At 38.6% G+C, this 26,653-nt stretch overlaps 1 long non-coding RNA gene across 6 annotated transcripts in view; it reads right to left on the bottom strand.

Annotated features, from left to right (window-relative positions):
- LOC106505844 (uncharacterized) overlaps positions 1-26,653 on the bottom strand; it is a 458,785-nt gene that overhangs the window by 316,278 nt on the left and 115,854 nt on the right. For 2 of the 6 annotated variants that reach the window (XR_014825111.1, XR_014825115.1), the window contains 4 exons: positions 11,380-11,704; positions 5,866-5,955; positions 1,338-1,407; positions 194-295 (listed from right to left, as the gene is read on the bottom strand). The exons of 1 other annotated variant lie outside the window; for it this stretch is intronic. This is a non-coding gene — a long non-coding RNA (uncharacterized LOC106505844). Of the gene's footprint in view, positions 1-193; positions 296-1,337; positions 1,408-5,848; positions 5,956-11,379; positions 11,705-26,653 lie in introns of all 6 variants that reach the window. 3 more of the 6 variants (XR_014825116.1, XR_014825112.1, XR_014825113.1) reach the window with 3 other exon arrangements.

The following is a 26,653-nucleotide window of genomic DNA, read 5'->3' on the forward strand; positions in this document are numbered from 1 at the left end:
ATATCACAAGAAGGTGCCAATTTGCATGCCTCAATGATTGTTTAGCCTTTATATTTGTAAAATAAAATGGCAAATACAGAAAACGACCCAGAACAAAGGTATAAGGTAAAAACACTTAGGCAGGCAGAATTCTAAACACATCCTTCCAGGATTCTGGTACCCTAGTTATTCAATAAAATACCAGTCTACGTACCGCTGTGACATTGGAGATGGAATTAAGCTTACTCATCAGTTGATTTTAAAATAGGGGGCTTATCCAGATTATGAAGGAGGGACCATTGTAATCATATGAGCCCTTAAAAAAAAAAAAAAGGAGAAAAGCAGAAGAGTTTCAGTGGTAGGAGAAATAAAACATTCAGAACATAAAAAGAATGCAACCAACTATTGCTGCTTGAAGATGAAGCAGTGTAACAAGGAAACCTTGAGAAGCTGAGACGGCTCTTGGCTGAGAGCCAGCAGAGAAACAGGAGCCTCGCTCATGCAGCCACAAGGAACTGAATTCTGCTAAAAACCTAAGTCACCTTGGAGCCCCCAGATAAGAGCTCAGCTGCCTAAGAATCTGATTTTGACCTTATGATCCATAGCAGAAAATCTAGTCAAGCTCACCTAAACTTCTGACCTGCATAACTGAGGTAGGAAGTTGTTTTTTAATGTTGTTGTTTTAAGCCACAAGTTGTTGTTTTGTTGTTGTTGTTTCATTTTGTTTTGCTTTTGGTAATTTCTTATGGCAACAATAGGAACATAATACAACACCCTGGAAAGATATGCATAATATGGCAGTAAAATAACTCATTCAACAAATACGTTGTCTTTATAGAGATCTAGACAGATGAGAAGCTGGGAGGAATTAGGAAAGTCTTTACAAAGAAAGAAGGTGGCATTTGTGAGGGGTCTTAGATATGAACGCACGTCAACGTCTGACAGCAAGCATGACAAATTATTAAAGCTAATGCCATCACAGCACTAAGGACTTGGCTAACATGATTGGTAGCATTTTTAACTTCACAATGATCCACTTTTTAGCCAATTCACCTGAAGGCTAAAAATTTCTGCCCAATCTCAGGTATCGATAAGTCACCAAAAGAAGGAGGAATTTTCAGATTGTACATATGTTTCTTAACACAAGCCTCTGATTCTCCTTCAACATTTCCATTGCACAGAACTAATGTCAAAATGATACCCATGCATGCCAAAGCCTGCCAAAGGTAAATACATTTTTATCTTTTGAAAATCACATCATTTTGTATTAGCAGAACGTGCAGAAATGCATGCCTTCTTCATCATGTAAAGCACAGTGAGCCTTTGTTAGTCCAGGCTGTTTACGTAACATAACTTGCCTTGAGCGTGGCAGTCACACGTTTGTAATCTTCCATCTCAGATGCCCATACATCAATCACCTTCCATAGGCTGTCAGGAAGAATGAAGGAAAGCTCTAATTTTGTCTCTTTTAATTAGTGTTTGGCTGAATTAAAATTCAACATGGATTTTAACTTATTTATTCACACAAAAAAAAGTGAACTGTTCTTCGAGTTCCTCCTTTGGCGCAGTGGATTAAGGATCTGGCCTTGCCTCTGCAGTGGTTCAGGTAACTGCTGGGTTGTGGGTTCCATCCCCAGCCTGGCACAGTGGGTTAAGGATCTGATGTTGCTACAGTTGCAGCATAGGTTGCAGCTACAGCCTGGATTTGATCCCTGGCCCAGGAACTTCCATACATTGCAGGTGCAGCCAAAAAAAAAAAAAAAAAAGTGAACTATTTTTCAAAATATTTTTAGAAAGCGTGTTCAATAATAGATTTACTTACAAACCTAAACCTAGATGTAGTGCATGGTATAAACAAAGCATTGAATTGTTATAAAAATTACAACTGCTCAGCTACTATGATGCAGTTATAAATGCATTTCCAAAGGTAGATTTTTCAGGAAAAGGGGGAATTTTTGTGATCATTGGCCTGGTCAACAATGTTTTGAGCAATTCCATTCCTTAAGTACATTGGATGTTTATACAGGCACACTCTGTAATTCATTTTCTGTTTTCTTTCATTCTTTTTTTTTTTTTTTTTTTTTTTAAATAACAGCACCTGTAGCGTATGGAAGTTCCCAGGCCAGGGACTGAATCCAAGCCACATCTGATGTCCACACCTCAGCTGCAGCAACACGGAATCCTTTAATCCACTGAACCAGGCTGGGAATCAAACCCAAACATCTGCAGCAACCAGAGCTGCTGCAGTAGGATTCTTAACCCACTGTGCCACAGCAGGAATCCCTCTTTGATTCTTTTCATGGTTACTATACATCTTTGCCTTGAACTGTAGACTGTTCAGCATCCAGAATTGGCTTTGACCTAATGTGCAGGAATATCCTAGGTCTACATACCACCATCCCATTTAACTAGCATACATATCATCCTTGAAGGCTGTAGGTACTATTAGAAAACAACAATGGGAGGTATAGGAGATCTTTTAGGATGGCACTAAGAGGTTATTAACATTACTAGCCCTTCTTAACTCCAGAGCCTCCATCATTTCTGGTTAAAATCTTAAATCCTTAGCATAGTCCAAAACAGCCATCATCTGGCCTCTGCTTACCTGAGTAGACACACTCTAGAATGTAGCTTACATTTCTCAAATATTTAATATCACTTCTTTTTTTTTTTTTTTTTTTTTTGCTTTTTAGGGCCACTCCTGCAGCATATAGATGTTCCCAGGCTAGGGGTCAAATCAGGCTGCAGCTGCCAGCCTACTCCACAGCCACAGCAATGCAGGATCCAAGCCAAATCTGTGACCTACACCACAGCTCACAGCAACACCAGATCCTTAACCCACTGAGCAAGACCAGGATCAAACCCACAACCTCATGGTTCCTAGTCAGATTCATTTCCACTGTGCCACCACAGGAACTCCAGTTTCTCTAATTTTTTTTTTTTTAATGCTTTCTTCTCTGTGCTGGGACATCTATCCACTCCCAGTTGTCTGAATAATTCCTTCTTCAAGATTCAACATTGGAAAACTTCATTCATCTTTCTCTTCCTAACTAGTTGGTTTGAGTCAGATATGGAAGCCAATATCATGATTTTTTATCTTTCTTCTGCCCAAGGTACTGCCTGTGGCTAATATTTTTTCTAATTGAATAAATAATGAACTGACATGTATTTGGCAGCCCACATGTAGTTTTAGCAGTAGCCTGGACTCAAACCAACTGAATTTAACTCACTACTTACTAGCTGTACTTTCAGAACAAGTTTCTTCACCTCGCTTTGACTCAATTTTTTTCATTTATAAACAAGAAATTATATAAATTGACTACTTATAGCTGTAAATAAGTTTAAATAAGAAATTGCTTAAAATTATGCTAAATACATCATAAATAATTCCTACATGTTAGTTCTTATTGGAATTATCATGATAATTACTAGTAATTTTTTTTTCTTTTTAGGGCTGCATATGGAAGTTCCCTGGCTAGGGGTCAAATCAGAGCTACAGCTGCTGGCCTATACCACAGCCACAGCAACACTGGATCCAAGCAGTGTCTGCGACCTACACTGCAACTCATGGCAATGCCAGATCCTTAACCCACTGAGTAGGGCCAGGGATCAAATCTGCATCCTCATGGATAGTAGTCGGATTCATTTCCACTGCACCACAACTCCTGATAAGTACCTGTATTATAGGGTGCATGCCAGGAATATAAAGACTTGGTTTCACCTCCTCAAGGAACTTAAAATTCTTATGAAAGAAGGAAAGAAAGAAGGGAGGAAGGGAGGGAGAGAGAGAGAAAGAAAGAGAAGGAAAGAAAGAAAGAGAAGGAAAGAAAGAAAGAAAGAAAGAAAGAAAGAAAGAAAGAAAGAAAGAAAGAAAGAAAGGAAGAAAGAGAGAAAGAAAGAAAAGAGAAAAAATAAAAACAAATGAGGAATGACTATAAAATATTGTAACTAATTCAGGAAATGAACCAAAAGCTATAAGAGCCAAAAATTACCACCTCACAAAAGCTAAATTGAGTTATTGCAAAGTTAATAAAAACCCATTTTCTACTCTATCTCCTAATAACTATCTGAACAAAGATATTTCCATTTTATTAGGTGTAAAATAAATAAACCAATTACTTTTTAATGCACTGAATTGTAAACACTTCCCCCAACCAAACACCACCCCTAGGATGGAGAAAGAGAAGCCCTAGCCAAAACCTAACCAGAATTCACATTATCTCATGGTTTTGTTGTATTCTGTATAATATCAACCAAAATGTAAGTATCCAAGTGAGTTTTTTTTTTACCTCTAAAGTGTTTACCTCCTAATATTAGGCACATAGTATAATCATACGATCATTGTTCAAAATATTGTTGGAATTCATTATTTTTGGAATGGCCTTAAGTATAATTTCATGAACAACAAAGTCTAAAATTTTAGTTAAAATTCACTACTTAATAAAATAGCATAAGCTACACTCTATTATATACATATAAAATATACTAAATATATATTAAATTTTAAATATATATTTAATATGTATTAAATATATATATATTTGGTATATACAGATATATACCAAATGTCACAAGGGCTGTAAGTACTTTAAAGTAAATTACACAGATTGACTAGAAATAAGAACTGGCCATTTCCAAATTTCGAACTACTCACAAAGGATTAAGACTATAGAAATAATGTTCACAGACCTTTGAACAATATTGAAGAAGTTAAAAAATTACCAAAGAAACATCTGTTACTCAGAGACTTAAAATTTGGAGTTTCCGCCATGGTGCCACAGGTTAAGTATCTGACATTGCCACAACTGTGACATAGGTCACAGCTGCAGCTCAGGTTCGATCCCTGGCCAGGAAACTTTCATATGCCACAGGTGCAGCCAAAAAAAATAAATAAAATTTTAAAATAAAATAAAATAAAATTCAGATATTATTATTTTAAGGAAAATCATGCTCTTTACACTCGTATTATTTGTATATATTTCTCTGTGTATATATGTAAGAAGACAGTAACAAGCATTAGCACACTGAATTATTGTTTCAAATTATTTACTGCACTTTCATCCAGTTCCTCCCCACTGGCTCCCTCCCTATGGGTCCCCTCCCTGGGGGAAGATTACACTGCTCATTCCATGACATCAGGCTTGGTCATGTGACTTGAAATGGCTAATGGAATGTGAGTGGAAGTGACAGGGCCCACTTGTGAACAAACCCTTTAAAAGTCATTGTGTGGTCCTACCATTGGGCTTCATTTTCTGCTTCCTCAGAACGAAGAAGACATGGGACAAAGTTGTAACCAAGCCACAGGCAATATGTTACACAAATGAAGAATACCTCTTTGTTATTGGAGACTCTGAGATTTTAGGGTTGTTTGTTACTGCACCATAACTTGGTCTAAACTGCCCAATGAAAACACTTCTTTTTGAGCAGGGAAAAAAAAGGAATTAAAGTGAATGCATATGTATAACTGATTCACTTCACTGTAAACCTAACGTTACTACAACGCTATAAATCGTTTTTTTAAATAAAGTGAATGGATAATTTGAAAGTGAAACCAATTTCTTTATAGCTTTCATATTTAGGATTCTTGTCACTCCTCTCTCTCTGAGCCACAGGGAACGATTATTATTTATATGGAACATTTTATCTCTATATGATAGAAAAACACTAGCACTATCACTGAAAAAACAAGTAACTAAAAGCAGATATGTCATAATCATAATAAGATGATATTATGGGGAGTGGAAAGTAACAACAAACACCCAGCTATACCACTATCAGTGATGTAATTGTGCTTTGAAACATTAGTTATCTAAATGGAAGAGTGAATCAACAGATCCCAGAGAAAATGAATTCAAGAAAGTGTACATACCTAGTAAGTACACTTGCTCTAATGCTGGAAATGTTCTCTTAAACATCATTCCTCAAAGCTGAAAGAAACTTAGGAAGTCAGTCAACAGATGTTTATCACAGAGAATTCTGAAACACAGAAAAACAAAAAACAGGTTCTGATGGCTGTGGATGACCCTACAACCACACTTGGGAAAAACACAAAAAACGCTAAAATTTGTCCAAGGGTGATTCTGAAGGTACAGGCCAAAATTTACAACTAAGTGGATCAGCCCACTGAGTTTGAGTTATTTTTAGGAGAAGGATTTATATGTGCCCAACTAAAATAAGAGAATACATGCTGAAGTGTCAGGAGCATTTTGAGAGTTTGAGAAAGGTAAAAAGAAAAGTGCACACACTGAACTTCAGCCCTGTTTCAGGTCTTATCGAATCTCAGAGAAATGTGTTTACAAGATATCATCAATAAAAGGATGGAGAGCCAAAGGCAGGCAGGTAAGTTGTTTGTTAAACATATTTAAGGAAAAAGTTTCCAGGCACAAACATGTCTGTCCTCTTTTTCAAGTCTGAGATTGCTAAGGCTGTGCAGGAAGAGACAGTTCACAGAGGGTTTGTCATGTCCAGTGAAATGGGAGCTGGAAACACTCTGTTCTTCTGCCGGATTAATTCTCACTCAAATGACTCTCAGAGAAGCTTTCTGTTAGATCCCTGAAATACTAAACATGTTCTCCATATGATTTAGAGGCACCGAAGAGGTTAATCCCAATGTTCTTTCTCCCAACTCATCTAACTACTAAATAAACCAGTCCCTGACCCTTAAAGTGAGAAAGTAGTTCTGCCTCCAGCTCCCAGCCACTAAAGTGGTGGAGCCTTCGCAAATCATCAAGGAGGAGGCTGTCCCAGGGTGTCTGTACCCCTTTTTCCTTTTCCTAAGAGCTGAACGATTTCCCATCTCCTCCCACTAGGGGACCAGTGTCAGCTCCAGTGGGAAGTTTTTCCTGACATATTCCTCCTTAGCTCCTGACTTTGTTCTCACCACTCTACCTCTGTGAAAACAACTGTCTTCATCATAATCAATAGTATTTGAAGTTTTTTTTTTAATTTTTTAAAAGTTGAAGCTTCCAAGAAAAAAGAAGAAGAAGAAGTGGGAGTGGGGTAGGGTTTCCCAGAAGAATCTCTGGCTGGACAGAGGGAGTGCTTAGGGGAAGGTACAAAATAAGCATTCTTATCCTTGTTTTCTACATTAAGGCTAAAGAAAGAGCAAAGCCCACCTCATTAAGTGTCAGTATGTCAGGTATTATACTGGATGTCTTGCTTTATTTTTCCAATGTAGTCTCTACAATAATGCTAAGTGTAGTTATTATTAAAACCATGTTACGGAAGAAGCAGCCCAGAGAAGAATTTAGTACCTTGCTCATCCTTCAGCTGAGAATGAAAAAAGGCCAACATCCAAGCCTTCTGACTTTTGTTTTATTTCTCTACACAAGGGTCTAAGCTGAAGGCAACACTTCCCTGAGGCAATTTCTGCTGCACGTCACTTCTTACGTTCTTCACCCCTGCATTTTAGTCAGCATCCTACGGCTCAGGAAAGATCATGGTTTTATAGAAGTACATTCACCCTGTGTAAAATTTATTGGATGTTCTGATTCAGAGTTAGTTACATAAAAAAAATCACTGTGTAATAACATTATATTTAATGAGGTGTTAGATTTTTTCCTGTTCTTCTCTTGGTATCTCAGACATTTTGCCCCCAAGTTCACGGGTGTTCAGCCTATTTGGTCATGGTTAATGGCAAATGGTATCATGAACCTATAAAACAGTGTCTGACAATGTCACCCTACATTAAAATACTGTCTAAAGTATTATTTGGGACTCTACAAGGGAACTAAAAAACTCTCCATGTATAAACATCAGCTGGCAGATGGAGTTCATAGAAGCTGCTCGTGCTTTGGAAATTAACCAAGTTAATGGAATCTTCCTTTACCAGCGGCAGGAATATAGGACTAGGTTAAGATGCTGACTTTCTCTTAGCTAAATCTAGCTGAGGTGTAAAATTCAGACCATGTAGAAACTCTCTTCCTTGCCATTCTTGTTCCCTGTTAACCCTCCAAATTCATCACTCTTGCAATTAAACCTCCTTCTACTCATGAGACAGTTTCTAAGTGCCCTGAGACTTCAAATAAAGTGTGTGCCTTCTGCAAGGTTTGCTTTCCTTCCCTCCCAACAGAAGTTTATATTGGACCCGGGACGTCATCCGGGTGACGCAAGTGATTGGGGAGGAAGCTCTAAACTCCTTGCTTAGCAATTTTACTACATGTCATGCTCTTTTTACCATGATGTTCAGCATGTGCTGGGAGGTTTTGTCAAATAATTATTCCCTTTCCACGGGGGTTATGAAATGCAGGTAGGCTTTGAATGGACACAGTGGGGAAAAGCTCTCTAAAAGATCAAATTATTTCAGGTAAGCCTAATTTCCCTCGACTTCCAGCTGTCATCTCCAAGGAAAACTCTTGGCCCTAAGATGCACTAAAAATTACCCTTCAGTAATTTAATGCCAATCATTTGAAACAAATGATTGGCAAAAATCAATGACAAAGTGTTTGAAGTTTCAAAATAAAAAACATTAAAGGTAAACATTGCCACTGTCCCCATACCAGATGGAGCATGTAAAGGCAGTAAGCACTGAGGTTTTCATAGCTTGGCAAACTTCCTGGCTGCCTTCAAACAGCTTTGGCGCTTCTAATTTTACATCCAGAGTCACTGCCTTACTCCCTGCTCATGGCTGCTGCCATTTGTAAGTTCTGGTCTTCCCCTAGGCATCTTTGGCCCTAGGTCAGCAGAATTGAGTCAGAGTGAAAAAAAAAAAAGAAGAAACTGCCCTTCTTTCTCCAAGCAGCTTAGTGAATTGCTATTTCTTTTTTTCTTGTCCCACCTTGACTTTTCCCTACCACTGTCCTACTGTTGGCCCAAAGCTTTCAAAATTAACAGATAATTTTTAACATTTATTTGGACCCATTCTCCTCTGTAGACTAAACTTTACATTGAAGTATAGTTGATTGACAATGCTGTATTACTTTCAGGTGTACAGCAAAGTGATTCAATTATACATACAGACATCTATTTATTCTTTTGCAGATTCATTTCCATTATACATTATTACAAGATATTGAATATAGTTCCTTTTGCTACACAATGGATCCTTGTTGTTTATTTTACATGTAGTAGTAATCTGTTAATCCCAAACTTCTAATTTATTTCTCCATGATTTTCCCTTTTGGTAACTTTTTCTATGTCTGTAAGTCTATTTTTTTGTAAATAAGGTCATTTGTATCATTTTTTAAGATTCCACATGCAAGTGATAATATGTAATATTGATCTTTCTCTGTCTGACTTACTTTACTTAGTATGATCATCTCTGGATCCATCCATTTGTTGCTGCAAATGGCATTATTTCATTACTTTTTATGGCTGAGTAATATTCCATTATACATATGTACCATATCTTCTTTATCTAGTCTTCTGTTGATGGCCATGTAAGTTGCTTCCATGTCTTGGCTACTGTAAATAGTGCTGCTGTGAACACTGAGGTTCACGTATCTTTTCCAATTAGAGTTATCATCTTTTCTGGATATAAGCCCAGGAAGGGGATTGCTGGATCATGTGGTAACTCTATTTTCTGTAACTAAAGTTTATATATTCTCAATCTTAAATAACCACAATCAATTGTTTAGTAGATTTAACTAATTTTTAAGACTCTTCACTATTACTCTTCCCTTTCCCATAAAGAAAAGACAAGAATTTAGAATGATTTCCCCACAAGACTGAATTTCTTGTGAATATCTCATTCACTCTGATGTTGGAATTAGAAATAGGTTAAAAGGGGTCTCCATTAAAGAAATAGAAAGGCAATCTGTGCCTCATCGACTTCCTATCTTATTATTTAGACAGTGGGTTTGAATGGAATATTATTAGCCCAGACAATAGTGCACTTGTAGAAAAATTAAAGAGCTGGGGGTTGGGTTATCAATTTCAACCCAGCTGTATTCTTTTTTTTTTTGGTCTTTTCAGGGCTGTACCCATGGCATATGGCAGTTCCCAGGGTAGGCGTCCAATCGGAGCTGAAGCCACTGGCCTACGCCAGGGCCTCAGCCACAGCAACGTGGCATCCGAGCCGTGTCTGCGACCTACACCACAGTTCACATCAGCGTCAGATCCTTACCCCACTGAGAAAGGCCTGGGGTCAAATTTGCATCCTCATCGGCACCAGTCAGGTTCGTTAACCATGAAGGGAACTCCTCATTTTCTACCGCAGAAAAATCATCATAAATTTAGGTTTAAAGCAACACAAATGTATTATCTTGAATTTCCTAGATTACAAATCCAATCAGGGTTTCACGAAGACAAAATCAAGGTGTCTGCAGGACTGCATTTCTTCCTAGAGGATCTATGGATAAACCCACGCCCTTGCCTCTTCCAGCTCCTAGAGGCCACCCGTCTTTCATGACCCATGTCAATGCAGCCTCTCTAACTACTCTTCTGTAGCCTTATCTCTCTTGCTTTGATCAGAGCTAGGAAAGAGTCTCTGCTTTTAAAAACCTGTATGATGGCATCCACTATGGAAATCAGTATGGAAGTTCCTCAAAAAAACTGAAAATAGAACTACCATATGATCCAGAAATTCCTCTCCTCAGTATATATCTGAAGAAAACAAAAACTTGCTTTGAAAATATACATACACCAAATGTTCATAGAAGCATTTTTTTTACAATCGCCAAGATAAGGAAGCCACCAAGTGTCCATCTCCAGATGAATAGATAAAGAAGATACACACACACACACACACACACACACTCTCTCTCTCTCTCTCTCTCTCTCTCTCATACACACAATGAAATAATACTCAGCCATAAAAAAGAACAAAATTTTGCTATTTGCAACAACATGGGCAGACCTGGAGGGTATTATGCTTAGTGGAATAAGATAAAGACAAGTACTATATGTTATCACTTATATGTGGAAATTAAATGTAAAACAAATGAATATAATGTTAAACAGAAATAAAGAACAAACTAGGGGTTACCAGTGGAGACTGGGACAGGGGGAGGGGCCAGATAGGGTAAGAAATTAAGCACCACAAACTACTATGTAGAAAATAAATAAGATACAAGGATATATTGTACAACACAGGGAATACAGCCAATGTTTTATAATAAATTTAAATGGAGTATAATCCATAAAAATTCTGAGCAACTATATTGTACACCTGAAACTAATATTGTAGGCAAACTTTACTTCAAAAAAAATAAATAGATAAAAACAGAAATTGACCTAATGAATTCATTTTTTAAAAAAACCTATGTGATTAGTTTGGGCCCACTTAGATAACTCAAGATAAATTTTCCATCTCAAAATCCTTAATATTACATCTGCAAAGTTGAGGGGGGTGTTGGTTTGGTTTGGTTTGGTTTGGTTTGGTTTTTGCCATGTAAGGTAACATATTCACAGGTTCTGGGAATGGGGCCATGGATATGTTCGGAAGGCTATCACTCTGCTTACCACACCAGTTATCGGTGCTTCATTTCCTACAGGCAAAGTCATAGGTTAATTGCTTTACTTTGCAGTAAATCTAATTTCTCGTAGCAAATCTTGAATCTGTCTCTAAATCCCATCTATTTTCACTTAGATGAGTTCCTTGGTGTATATCTTTGAGCACTCGAAGTATCTGGTTGCAACCACAATAGCATTTAATCTGCTGTGCGATGTTTCATTTCCACCTGAAAAACATCTAAAGACTCTACAGGATCCGGTTGTGTTTTCTGAGAAATTGCTGGTCCTTGCTGATTCTCAATCCAGTGCCGCTTGTGTCTTATCTCACCTGTAACTAGAAGAGAGGTGCATGTTAAGGATGGCCATGAGACTGGCCCCACCAGTGTCGACGTGACTCATCCTAGAAGCGGGAAAGCTTAGCTGGTTTCATGGACTTTTCTTTCTCACATCGTTCAATTTTCTCTAAAATTTTGAGGCTTTCCCTCATCCATCTTTGACAATTCGGAATTTCCTAAACTTTTAAAGACTTGAATAACTTTCCCAGAATTCACACTATTTTCTTTCTTGTCATGATCTTTACCCCTACAGAAAAAGACTTGTACTTTCAAGATATTAAGCCCAGTTTACACAATTGAAAGGTAAATACTGAATTTTAAGATACTTATTCTCAACTACAAAAAGGTAAAAAATGGCATTACTCCTTTTTTTTTTTTTTTTTTTTTTTTTTTTTGCTTTTTATGGCCGCACCAGCCACTTATGGAGGTTCCCAAGTGTGGGGTCTAATCAGAGCTACAGCTGCTGGCCTACACCACAGCCACAACAACGCCAGATGCATGTCTGTGACCTACACCACAGCTCACAGCAACGCAGGATCCTTAATCCACCGAGCAAGGCCAGGGAACCTCATGGTTCCTAGTCGGATTCATTTCCGATGCACCACGACAGGAATTCCTACTCCTTGTACCATACTATTATTACTGTATTTTCCTGCTGGTATATGCATCCTATTCTACCTTGGGACTCTAAGCCTATAGAAAAATGCTCTATGCCCTAAGGTAAATGTAAATACCCTAGTGAGTGAAGGAAATATAATAGGACCTTTTGAAGAAGTAAATAATCATATGCGCAAAGAATGTGAAATGATTTTTGGATTCTCCAGAGTCCAAAATGTCGCAAATTTTTTGGCCTCAGCATTGCTTTACACTTTCAAAAATTATGGAGGCTTTCACAGAACATTTGCTTATATGCACAAATGACATTTTTATGAAAAATAGGTATAGTTTTCAAAAGAAACATTGTGAGAAGAGTAACATAATTTTACATTTTTGCAAAACTTCTTAATGCATGGCTTAACAGAAAGCAACTGTATCATAGCTGCAGCTGCATTCAACTTGCTGCAATCTGTTGTTTTGGTTAAACTATGTGAAGAAAATTTAGCTTCATGCAGATACGTCATGGAAATGGGAGGACTATTTTAGTAACATTTTCAGAAAATTGTGAATATTCTTCTCTGATACTATATTAAAACTCAACAAGTGTATGTCTCTTTTTCTTTTCTTTTCTTTTTAGTGCCACATCCGAGGTATATGGAGGTTCCCAGGCTAGGGGGTCAAATTGGAGCTATAGCTGCCAGCCACAGCCACAGCAACGCAGGTTCCAAGCCACGTCTGCGACCTACACCACAGCTCATGGCAACACCAGGTCCCTAACCCACTGAGTGAGACCAGGGGTCAAACCCACAACCTCATGGTTCCTAGTCAGATTCATTTCCACTGCACCACAACAGGAACTCCAACAAACATATTTTTCAAGAGTTAGTTGCAATGAAACTTGCATACTCCAAGCACTCATGAGAGAATGTAAACAAAAAAAGGTAAATAATGTCTTAGCTTTATCATAAAAATAGTTTTGACTTCCCAAGCCCTCTGAATTTCTCTCTGGAACCCCTGGAGTTCCCAGACCATCCTTTCAATCCCACTTCTATAATCTACTAGCATTGGCTTGATAAGCAAACCCAAGCTTTCATTGTATGACTCTTCCTTAAGTCAAAATAAGGCAGGACAAGATGAAGGTGAAGCATGCTCTTATAAATAAAGTTTGCTTCCTATGTTTAATTTTCTCTTCCCAAAAAAATGTTCTACCAACTAATATGAAACTTGTGTAAGGAATTAAAAGATATATTTTTTAAGATCTTTTGAAAATCAAGGTTTACTTCTACTGGTTCCTCCTACTATAAATACTTTCATCTCCCTCTCAAAGACTGCCTTCTTCTACCCATTATGTTAGCCATGCTTATGTAATCAAATACTATAATTAGGGAGTTCCTATAGTGGCTCATCAGTAATGAACCCAACTAGTATCCATGAGGACACGGACACGGGTTCAAACCCTGGCTTCCCTCATTGAGTTAAGTATCTGGCATTGCTGTGAGCTGTGGTGTAGGTTGCAGATGGGGCTCAGATCCACATTGTTGTGGCTGTGGTATAGGCCAGTAGCTGCAGCTCCTATTGGACCCCTACCTAGCCTGGGAACTTTCATATGCCCTAAAAAGACAAAAAAAAAAAAAAGGTTTGTAATTAATCTTTGCATTTTTCTCAGTGTGTTTCTGGTAATAATCTCAAGTTTATAATCTCCAGGGCATGGAGAAAAACAGCAAATAATATTTTATGTGGGTACAGGTTAGGTGGGTGCAGCGATTAGTTTAAACCATATAAGGATAGTTATGACAGTCTCAACATTGTTGTGACTAAGGAAAATGGTGGGGGGTTTTTAAGATATTAGTCCTCTGGGAAGCTATGACAGCAAAAGATAATTCTGGGATTATCAAAAAGGATGCTAAAAGTAAATCATGCAAGTCTGCTTTTCCTCATACAAAACTGGCCCCTAGACCTGGAATACTGTGAGCATTCTGACCGCCTAGCTCAGTGAAAACATACCCAAACTGGAGGAAGTCCAAGGTTAATCAAAATGTTTAAGAAAATGCAGGCATTTCTTAAAACATGAAGGATTAAAATAAGAGATAGAAAAATGAATGAAGGAGTTCCTGTTGTGACTCAGCAGATTAAAGACTTGACATTGTCTCTATGAGGATGTGGGTTCAATACCTAGCCTCACTCAGTGGGTTAAGGATCTGGCATTGCCACAAGCTACAGTGTGGGTCATAGATGTGGCTCAGACCCAGTGTTGCTGTGGCTGTGATGTAGGACCCAGCTGCAGCTCCGATTCAACCCTTGGCCTGAGAACTTCTGTGTGTCCCAGGTGCAGCCAAAAATTCATTCTTTTTAAAGAATGAATGAAGCCTTCAAAATCATGAAAGGGAGAGATAGCATACAGAGTTATTTATTAAATCTGAGCATTCTCAAGCTGTCTTTAACTTGTGGAAATTATGAGCGACACAATTTTAAAATTCACCTAAGTCCAGGAAAAATTCCTGGAAGAGTCACAAAGTAGGGTGGAACTTTGGGATGCAACTCTCTAATACCTCGAGGGTGGCTGTTATAAACAGACCACCATATCTGCCATTAATAAAATGTCCCTTTGTTCCATAGGATAAAAAGAAATAGTCCTACACCCATATCTGGACACTTTAAATACAAAGATTATTTTATTAACATGCCTTGACTACATCATTCTGCCCTATAAAACGGGTTCAAGCTTTACCTGGTCTGTCGTCCTCTTTTCAGCCCTCCAAGGAGCTCTCATTTTTCCTAGACTGATTCTTTAGGGCTGTTAGGCAGAATCTATTGAGTAGCAGGGGAGAGAAACATGGAAAATTGGAATTCTGGGGCTGGGGAAGAGTTTTCCCAGGTGAAAAATATTTGAAAAATACAGGCAAAGGTACTTCTGCAGAGATTATGCGCTGTGGATGGGAGATGGATGGGGGGAGGAATTTTTCAAAAACATTGGTTTTGAGAGATGTAAGGGATTTAAGTTACTTTGAAGCTAATTTTGGTTTTGGTACTGTGTTCTTTTGACCACAATATGCCCCAGACCTACCCAACCACACTTTACAAACATTCCCCATGTGGGCTCATCCACTAAGGCCCTTTGGGATGCCTTGTTAAGACATCTAGAATTCTTGGTTAATATTCCTGCTCTAAGATATGACACTTTTCAGTATAAAGTGGTTAAATTAAACTCTTTGGAGGGCTTCATGAGTTAGGTAATTGGAGCACAAGGAAGAATCTGTCATCAGACGCCTTTCACTAAGTTAATTATAGGTAAAACCAACACGAAGTGGTTAGAAACAGAGGTTAAAATTTCAGTGACTTGGACTTTGCGTAATAATGAATTAAACTGCTGGACTCTATTGGCATTCTACTAGGAATATGACTTGGAAACAGAAGAACCAGCCAATGAGTGATCCGATTTTGTTCTTGAAAGTAATTTAACACAAGCCCACCAAAACTTTAACCTCTCTTTGCTTTTCAGGTTTTATTTGTGGAATTCCTGTTGTGGTTCAGCAGGTTAAGGACCTGACGTTGTCTCTGTGAGGATGCAGGTTCAATCCTTGGCCTCCCTCAGAGGGGTGAAGGATCTGGCATTGCCACGGTGTAGGTAGCACATGCAGTTGGAATCCCAGTGTTGCTGTGAATGTGGCATAAGCCTCAGATACAGCTCTGATTTGACCCCTAGCCCAGGAACGTCCATATGCCATAGGTGCAGCCCTAAAAAGAAAAAAAGAAAGAAAGAAAGAAATGTTATTGTGATAGGAACTGTATAAACAAATAAGAGAATCTGTATACATTTTCTCAAGGTATTTTCTCTGTGTAAGGATGACAAATCACCTAATATAACTCAAACACTGTGACTGCTCATTTCTCAAAAAATGCACATAATCTGCAAATCCAGAAATTACATGGCCTTAAAAAGCAGCCAGTACCAGGGAAGAAGAATAAGAGTAGAAATAAAGAGAGAACACAATAGAAAAGAGTGAGAGGACAGTGCGTGCTACAAACATAAGGAAAATGGAGTGAAAATAACCAGTTTTCCGAGCTCAGGCTGTGGTGCAATGAGTTAAGAATCCAACTGCAGTGACTCAGGTTGCTGCAGAGGCATGGATTTCGATCCCCAGCCCAGCCTGGTGAGTTAAAGGATCCAGTGCTGCTGCAGCATGGGTAGGTTGCAGCTTCGGCTTGAATTCGATCCCTGGCTGGGGAACTTCCATATGCTGTGGGAGCAGCCATTAAAAAAAGAAAAGCAAAGAAACAATTTTCTCTTTCTTCTGCTGAGAAAGAATCAAATAAGCTTGCTCTCCTATGTATGCTTCACATAAAATACCATTTGCTATTCTTTAAGACTTCAGGTAACACATTCCTGAAGCTATATTCAAATTCCAAGGACTTCATTAAACAGGCTTTAAGTTACACTGTTTGTGAGAAAATTCTCCTTTTTTAAACTTTGTGGTTAATGCTTTCCATATCCATGATAAGACTTTATAACCCTTTCCCTGTGCTGGCAGCATTTCCACACTAAAAACTGTCAGACTCCAGACCCTTATTATTTTTCACTTTCCTTCTACAGCCACTATAAACTCTAGACCCAAATTTTTAATATGTTCACTATTAAAACACACTAGCTAAAAATTCTAAGTAGGGATTTCCCATTGTGGCTCAGCAGCAACAAACCCGTGGCTAGTATCCATGAGGACGTGTGTTCGATCCCCGGCCTCACTCAGTGGGTTAAGCATCCAGTGTTGCCATGAGCTATGGTGTAGGTCACAGATGTGGCTTGGATCCCAGGTTGCTGTGGCTGTGGTGAAAGCCAGCAGCTATAGCTTGGATTCGACACCCTAGCCTGGGAACTTCCGTATGCCTTGGGTGTGGCTCTAAAAATACTAAATAAATAAATAAATGCTGTAAATTTAATTTGATATATATAAATTTGATTTATATATATATATAAATACCATGTCCTCTTAATTGTTTCAGAGAATAAGGGAGAAGCGTTCACTTTTGTATATGACTTAGAAGTAAATAAATAGTCCATGTATATAAGAGGGCATTGCAGACCTCACCAGTGTTTTTAGCACCCACTTTTCTCTATTTACCAACTGCAAATATCTGCAACTTCTGTTTGAGGGTCCCTCTGGCTGCGAGAATCTATTTGGCCCAGAAGCAGAGCTGGCCAGATCAGAAGTGCTAGAGAGCCGAGGCTCCCTGAAGCAGCCCTCGCCTAACCACTGACTAGATGACACGAAAGGACAATCTCTCCAGCATCCATGCCTTCAGCTGCAACAGCCCCAAGACATGTTCTCAGGGGCTTCTCAGAGGTCCCAGAGGGAAGGAGTCCTGGGTGCCTGCAGGGGTTACCTGCTCAGTAACGCACCTCATACTGGCTTCCTTCCCCTTCCTAACTCTGTTCCCCACTCCCTGAAAGGCACTTTCTGGGATTTCCTCCCAAAAGAGATGACTTAAATCTTTATCCCAGGATCAGATTCCAAGGATACCCAACCTAAATCAGAGAGAATCACCAAAAAATTTTAGGGAGTTCTTGTCTTGGCTCAGTGGTAATGAACCTGACCAGTATCCATGAGGACACGAGTTTGATCCCTGGCTAGGATCAGTGGGTTAAGGATCTGTCATTGCCTAACGTGAGCTGTGGTGTAAGTTGCAGATGTGGCTCAAATCCCACATTGCAGTGGCCGGCAGCTGTAGTTCCAATTGGATCCCTAGCCTGGGAACTTCCATGTGCCGCAGGTGCAGTCCTAAGACGACTCAAAAAAAAAAAAAAATGAGGTTTTAGAGACTACTGATCTGAAGGAGGAGATTGGTAAGAATAACTTCACTTTGATGAAAATCTGTTGATGAGATAAACTCAGACCAGACTGAAGCACTTTAAAAACTGACAGGCATGCAGAAAAGCTTCAGAGGGAAAGTATCATTTCAAAGACACCTTGGAGGATGAACATGATTTCAGCCGAGGCAGAAGTGTTTAGAGAACATTCGAGGCAGAAGTGTTTAGAGAACATTCAAGGCAGAAGGACCAACAGAATAAAAACCAAAAAAATACAATACACTCAGGGTGAGAAGGGAATGATGAAGACGAGGCAAGAGAGTGGATCCGAGCCTTAACTATCATGCTAAATCCTCAGAGCATAAGTTTTGCTCTCTAGGGAGAAAATAAGTGTTTGATCAAGGTGTTTGATCAAGTGCTTGATTACAGTTGTTTAGAAACCTATGAGCAAAGCATAAAAGATATGTTTTCAAAAATATCCTGACATAGTGTCCCAGAGGATGTGGGTTCAATCCCTGGCCTCACTCAGTAAGTTAAGGATCCAGCATTGCCACAAACTGTGGCATAGGCTGCAGATGTAGCTGGGATTTGGTGTTGTTGTGGCTGCAGCATAGGCCTGCAACTGCAGTTCTGATTCAACCCATAGCCCAGGAACTTCCAGATGCCAAAGGTGTGGCCATAGTATAAAATGTTCAAATTTCTTCAGGTTATAATAAAGCTAAATAAAGGTTTGGACTAGTATAGACCACATGTGGCAAACCTGACATTTTTGTTCATGTGTGTTTGCAAAAATATATGCCTGTGAATCTTAATGTTCTTTCACAAATAAAAGTAAATTATTAGGGAAAATGTATACTCTGGTTTTAGATTTGTGAAATATGTCTGCAAGACATGTTTCTACAATACTTTCTTAGCCTCTCTGTTTCTATTTTCTATGCTGAAAACTCCGTCTTGTCCTGCTTTACTTTACCCCATATTCCTGCTTGAAAAACACTCTCATTGCTGGTAAATGACTTAAACTTAAGAACAAAGACCAAAAGGCCTAAGTTATTCATGCGGTCAGCTGAAGGAGACAATGCGTTGGTCTAGGCATGCTGAACCTGTGCAGATAGGTACACCATTTGCACAGCATGATATGTCCTCTTAAGAATAAGAGGAAGATGAGCCTCATGGCCCCAAGAGGTTTATTAGAGGTTGTTAGCAGGATATGCATTAGCAAGGAGAACCGAGGTGCAAACCTAGGCATGCCCGGGTTGCCACAGATAGGCATGTCATTTGCGGAAGCAAAATGATGGTCTTCTAGATGCTGTGCATAGACCGCTGACGCCAGGCTTCCTCAGTGCTAATGACTGTTAAATGCCTAAAGATTAGAATAAAAGCTTAACCATCTACCAGTATTGTGACTTTTAAAATAATAAAAGAACTTTTTAAATAATAAAAAGAGCTATATCCTGCACCTGCAACCTCCTCCTGGCTTGACGTCATCCTAAAGAGCACAATAAAAGCAGTGTGCTTTCTTGAGGCAGGGCTCTTGGTCCCTGAGACCCTGAGTCTCCCATTCCCACCTTTAATTAAGATAAATATCTCTGTGTCATGTTTTATGTCCACTTTTTCTTAAGTTTCACAGCACCTGTTCTTCAGCCCTCACATGCTGAGCTGGTCTGGCATAAATGAGCACAAGTTATTCTATAAAGCTGGCACTTTTCTGATATTGCCCATTGCAATGAATGGCACCACCAGAAATGCAGTTTCCAATCCGGAAGACGAGGGTTCTTTCTTAACACCTCCCTCTTTCTCAGCGGCTACCACCAGCCCATCAAAGTTCTGTCCATTTTCCACCCCAGGTATTTCCCAGATCCCTCCACTTTGCGCAATTGCACATGTCACCACTGAGTTCAGCCACCATCAATCAGCATTCATTGTAAGGATGGTAAGAACAAAAATTCACCCTTGTCCCCTCTCACACCATTCTCACAGCTAATGACATCCACTCCCAGCTTACAGTCCTACATTGGCTCCCCACTGACCTGAGCATAAATGCCCAGCTTGACGTGGCCTTTGCCACATTATTGGCTCATCTTTCCCAATGCCATCAAGCTACCAACTGACCAACTTTTAATTCCCCAGAAGAAAAGCCCATGATCCCCTGTACCTCAGGGGCTTTACATGTACAGCAGGTCCTGTTGAGAAGGATATGTGTCTTTGTCAAGCCACAATTATGGGATCTAATAATGGCCCAGATCAGGTGCTGTATTCTTTTTTTTTTTTTTTTTTTTTTGCTTTTTAGGGTCACACCTGTGGCATATGGAGGTTCCCAGGCTAGGGGTCTAATTGGAGCTACACCTGCCGCCCTATGCCACACCCACAGCAACGCAGATCCCAGCCCTGTCTGCTACCTACACCACAGCTTACAGCAATGCCAGATCCTTAACCTACTGAGAGAGGCCAGGTATTGAACCTACATCCTCATGGTTCCTAGTTGGATTCGTTTCCGCTGTGCCACAAGAGGAGCTCCTTTTTTTTTTTTTTTTTTTTTTTAATGTCCACACATGAGGCATATGGTAGTTCCTGACTGGGCTAGAGGTTAAATGGGAGCTGTAGCTGCAGGCTACGACACAGCCATGACAACGCCAGATCGGAGCCATGTCTGCAACATATACCTGCAGCTTACAGCAACTCAGAATCCTTAACCCACTGAACAGGGAAGGCTAGGGATCAAACCCACATCCTCACAGAGACAACATTGAGTTCTTAACCCACTGAGCCACAGCAGGAAGTCCAATGCTGCGTACTCTTGTTTGCACTTCTTTTCTGCAAACCACCCCTTCAGACCACCAGGATGCATTTACAATAAGAGTGTATCATCCAAATATTACCACTAGTGGAAGCATTTGTCTTGATAGTCTAAGATCACCGTGATTTTCTGCTTTAACTATTTCTAAAGTTCTTATACTCATTTATTCACTGCTATGAGATCCAACTGCCCCCCTCACCTGGTACCAGAGATTACTCAAATCCATTAAACAGCGATACATACAATTCAAGAATAAACTCAGAAAATTGCCACGTGATGCTAAATTAAAGTCAGATTAAATTACTCAGCTATAAAAAAAGAACACGATAATGCCATATGCAGCAACATGGGTAGACCTTGAGATTATCATATTAAGTGAAGTAAGTCAAACAGGGAAAGACAAATATCATATGATATCATTGATATGTGGAATCTAAGAAAAAATAGTACAAGTGAACTTATAACACAGAAACAGACTCACGGATTTTGAAAGCAAATTTAGGATTACCAAAGGGGAAAACCATTGAGGTGGAAATAAATTAGGAGGATGAGATTAACACATACACACCTCTATATGTAAAATAGATAACTAACAAAGACCTACTGTATAGCACAGGGAGGTCTACTCAAAGTTTTGTAATAACCTATATGGGAAAAAAGAATGGATATATGTATATGTATAACTGATTCACTCTGCTGTACAACTGAAACTAATACAATATTGTAAATCAATTACATCCCAATAAAATTTTCGTAAAAGAAAAACTGCATTAGAGCTGAAATCCAACTTCAAATTATTGTTGATGTATACATCCTAGGTGCCCCTCCTTCTTCACTATTTAACCCTTAATTCCCCTCTACTTTTCAACTCAACATCACTTTCTCTGAGAATCTTCTTCGAGCCCACAGATCAAGCCAAATCTCTCCTAACGTCCTGCATTTTTCCATCTCTGTCTACCTTTATCTACCTGCGTGCTTATTTGATTACCTGCCTCCGTATCTTGACCATAAGCTATAAGAATATAGCACATAGCAGAGGCTTAAGAAACATGTGTTTAAATAAATTATTTTAATCAGTTAATTTATTTCAGGTATCTTGTCAATCATTTTAGATGCATTATCTATTTATACCCAAATACGGCTAAGAAAACTAATGCTGAGAGACTCTTAATATCTTGTTCAGTCGGTAATGACAGACCTGGAATTGATTCTCAAATCGGTCTGACTTGAGCTGACACTCCTGGCCACCACCCTATAGTGCAATGCAGGATAGTAGGAAATGTCTTATGGTATCATTTACAGGTGGAATCTAAAACAAATGATACAAAGAAACTTATGTACAAAACAAAAATAGATCCACAGACATACAATTACCAAAGGGAAAAGGAGGGAGTTTGGGATTAATGTATACACACTACTATGTATAAAACAGGTAACTAACAAGGACCTCTACTCAATATTTTGTAATAATCTATAAGGGGAAACAATCTGAAAAGAAGTAGATATAGATATATACATATATATATATACATATATATACATATATATACATATATATATACATATACATATATATATACATATATATACACATATATATATATGTATATACAACTGAATCACTTTGTTGATTCATATATACATATATATACATATATATATACATATACATATACATATACATATATATATATATATACACATATATATATATGTATATACAACTGAATCACTTTGTTGATTCAGCACCTGAAACGAATGCAACATTGTAAATCAACTATATATTAAAAAAAATAACAGTAGGTAACATTTATGGAGTTGTGTCATATTAATAGTTGTGGGACCCTTTTTCTATTTCCTGAAATTTTTCTGCTATATCATTGTCCTGACACTTCTTCAACAAAAATGTCTTCTACGTGATGGATAAATTTTTCTAAGCTTTACCTTATCCATATTCTAGTTTATGGATTTATTTATTAGCACATTTTCCAACTTGGTTATTTAGTATCTCACTTTATCTTATCATTCCAGTTATGTTTCTTCTACTTTTAACCTATGTTATCCCCTATTTTTTGCAAAGCTGCAATAAAGTGGGAAAGTACACCCATTAGAACTTATCAATTTTGTTCAAAATATAAATGTATTTTCCAAATATGTTTTGGAATAGACCAGAAAGAGATGATGAGGTGAGGCTGAAATGTATGCAAAATAAAGACTAGGACAAAATTCCCTTGTGATGCAGCAGATTAAGGATCCAGCATTCTCACTGCAGTGGCTCAGGTTCCATCTCTGGCCCAGGAACTTCCACAGGGCATGGGCATGGCCCAAAAAAAAAAAAAAAATTAGGAAAAATTCAGTTCCAGTTTGGAAACAATGAAACTATATAATACTGTGACGGGGCTGAGTAACGCAGAGAAAGCTAAACACAATCTTTATTTTTAAAAGGAAAGTAAATTATTCAAGAAGACTTACCCAAAGGAGAGTTCCATGTAATAGATAAACTTGTATAATAACAGAATCTCTATGTATTTTAAATATGCAGCTGTTTTCTTTTTTTTTTCTTTCTTTTTTCTCTTTTTAGGGTCGCACGTGCAGCATATGGAAGTTCACGGGCTAGGGGTCAAATTTGAGTTACAGTTGCAGGCATACACCAAACCCACAGCAACACTGGATCTGAGCCACACTGGTGACCTACACCTCAGCTTGTGGCCACACAGGATCATTAACCCACTGAGAAAAGCCAGGGATCGACCCACATCCTCACGGACACTATGTCAGGTTCTTAACTCGTTGAGCAGAATGGGAACTCCAGCATGTAGAGTGTGACTGGCCATGAGTTCGATGTTAAGGAATCAACAATATACAGTAAATAAGTTATCTTTAAACTTAAGTACATTTTAAAAATTTATGCACTGGATGGTTGATGGAAATATTGTGACCAGAGACCCAGGAACCTAACCCCTAGGACCAACGTTTTAGGATTTAGTCATTCAGTGTTCACGAAGACTTTATAAAACATAACTTCCATGAACAGCAGGAATGGACTATAACTTCATCAAATTCAGGTCCTTGGGGATTAGGGCATGGAATAGACATAGAGTTTAACTATAAAGTCCAGGAGGGTAGGTTTCAGTAGGCTCCACCCCAAGGTCCTGACTGCAGGACCAGATGGGAAGAAGGCCTTGAACTCCAGCAAGAGGAACTTGGCAGCAAACTTTGAATTCTCAGCATTACTTGAGCCCAACACTATTCCTAGATTAATAGTATTACTAAAGTAGTCTGGCAGTTATGCTACATAAACCATCCATGGCAAAAGAGGTATTATATCAGGATTTTCGTCTTAATGTTTGACAATCTAGACCTGTACTGCACAGTATGGTAGCACCAGCTAAATGTGGCTGCTTAGCAGGAGACTGGCTAGTCCAAATGGAGAAGTACCTGAAGCGTAACCTATGCCCCGATTTCAAAGACACAGTATGATAAAAAATAATGTAAAGTATCTGGTGAATCATTTTTATATTGATTACATATTGAAATATTTTTATAAGGTGGGTGAAATAAAATGTATTCTTCAAATTATTTTCACCAGTTTATTTTTTACTTTTTTAAATGTCGCTCCCAGAAAATTTTAAACTTTATGGTAGTTAACAGTATTCTCTATTAGTTTTTTAATATGTTTTTCTGTATGTTCCCACGTTATAAATTTCCTTTTCACAAGCCATCAGTTTAGAGTTTGCAAAATGGATAAATTCATTAGTAGAGAAAGAATTATGTCCCTAAATGTCCATTCTTGTTATTTTGGGGAAGGAAGGCATCCCGGAGAGGCAGCAAGGGATGCTCAGCTCCCTTTTACACCCACAGGGTCTGCATCTCCAAAACCTGCTGCAGGTCCTCTAGATTTTATTTTAAAATGCAGAGAACAACTCATCCACAGGGAAGCCTGGGTTGGTGGCAAATGGCACAGCCCCAAATCACTTGCCTGGGAGGCAAAGATTACATTCTAAGTCCTTCTGTGTCACTTATTACCCCATGGATCTTAGAACATCACAGAGTTTCCAAGAGCCTCATTTCAAAAGAGAAAGAGAGAGTAAAAGAAAAGGAAGACATGCATAGCTGGTAAAAATCAGACAATAATAGCTTGATTTTTTTTAAGGGCTAATAACTCAAATAAGGTAATAATAATAAGCAGCCAAGGACTTGAATAGATATTTCTCCAAAGACATACAAATGGCCAACAAGGAGTTCTCATTGTGGCTCAGTAGGTTAAGAACCCAACATAGCATCCATGAGGATGTGAGTTCCATCCCTGGCCTCACTCAGTGAGTTAAGAATCCAGCTTTGCTGCAAGCTACAGCATAGGTTGAAGATGCAGCTCCAATCTGGCATTGCTATGGCTGTGGCGTAGGCCTCCGCTGCAGCTCTGATTTGACCCCTAGCCAGGAAACTTCCATAAAAAGAAAAAAATGTCCATCAAATATATGAATAAATGTTCAATATGACTAATCATCAGGGAAATGCAAATCAAAACCACAACAAGATGTTACTTCCCACCTGTCAGGATGGCTCATATTAAAAAAACCAAAGACAACAAGTGTTGGCAAGCATGTGGATAAATTGAAATATTTGCACATTTCACACTGTCAGTGGGAATGCAAAAAAAAAAAAAAAAACTGGTGTAGTCACAGTGGAAAACAGTATGAAGTTTCCTCAAAAATTAAAAATAAAACCACCATATGATTCAGCAATCCCTTTGTAAGTATTTATCCAAAAGAATTGAAATCAGGATCTCCAAGAGATACTGGCACTTCTATGCTCATTACAGCATTGTTCACAAAATCCAAGATGTGGACACAACCTAAGTGCCCATCAACAGATGAATGGATAAAGAAAATGTGGTTTTATATAGATATACACAATGGAGTACTATTTGGCCTTAAAAAAAATAAGGGTATTCTGCGATATGCAAAAACATGAATGAACCAGGAGGATATTATGTTAAGTGAAAGAAGCCAGTCACGGAAAGAAAATGCTGGATGATTCCATTTATATGAGAGCTAACATAGCCAAATTCATAGACCCAAAGTGTGGAAGGAGAAGTGGTTGTCAGGGGCTGGGCAGAGAGGAAAATGGAAAGTTCCTAATCAATGACCTAAAGTTCCAGATCAGCAAAACGAATAAGCTCTAGAGATCTGCTTATATGTATAGTGATACACAATAGCATATTGTACACTTAAAATCTTAAGAAGCTAAGTCTCAGATTAAGTGTTCTTACCACCGTAAAATAAAATAAAAATATATACTACGTCTGTATATCAATTAATAAAATTCCCTAACAAAATATCAAGCAAAAGTGCTTTTAAAAATTACTATAGGTTTTCCCATCGTGGCACAGCAGAAACAAATCCAACTAGGAACCAAGAGGTTGTGGGTTTGATCCCTAGCCTCGCTCAGTGAGTTAAGGATCGGGCATTGCTATGAACTGTGGTGTAGGTCACAGACGTGGCTCAGATGTGGCATGGCTGTGGCTGTGGTATAGACCAGCAGCTGTAGCTCCGATTGGACCCCCAGCCTGGGAACCTCCATATGCCACTGGGGTGGCCCTAAAAAGGAAAAAAAATAATAACAATAAACCTTTGCTCTTTGACTTCTGGTTGAAGACCTTGGCCTCATTACCTCTGGAAGTCTATTTCTTCATCTATAAGATGTAGATAATCATATGTACTTCACAGGACAGGTAATCAGGACAACAGAACG

The sequence above is a fragment of the Sus scrofa genome, chromosome 13 (assembly GCF_054392235.1).
Source record: "Sus scrofa isolate SSC_HxYL_T2T_F1_AM1 chromosome 13, Sscrofa_HxYL_maternal_Yorkshire_Landrace_v2.0, whole genome shotgun sequence".
NCBI classification, from domain to species: domain Eukaryota; kingdom Metazoa; phylum Chordata; class Mammalia; order Artiodactyla; family Suidae; genus Sus; species Sus scrofa.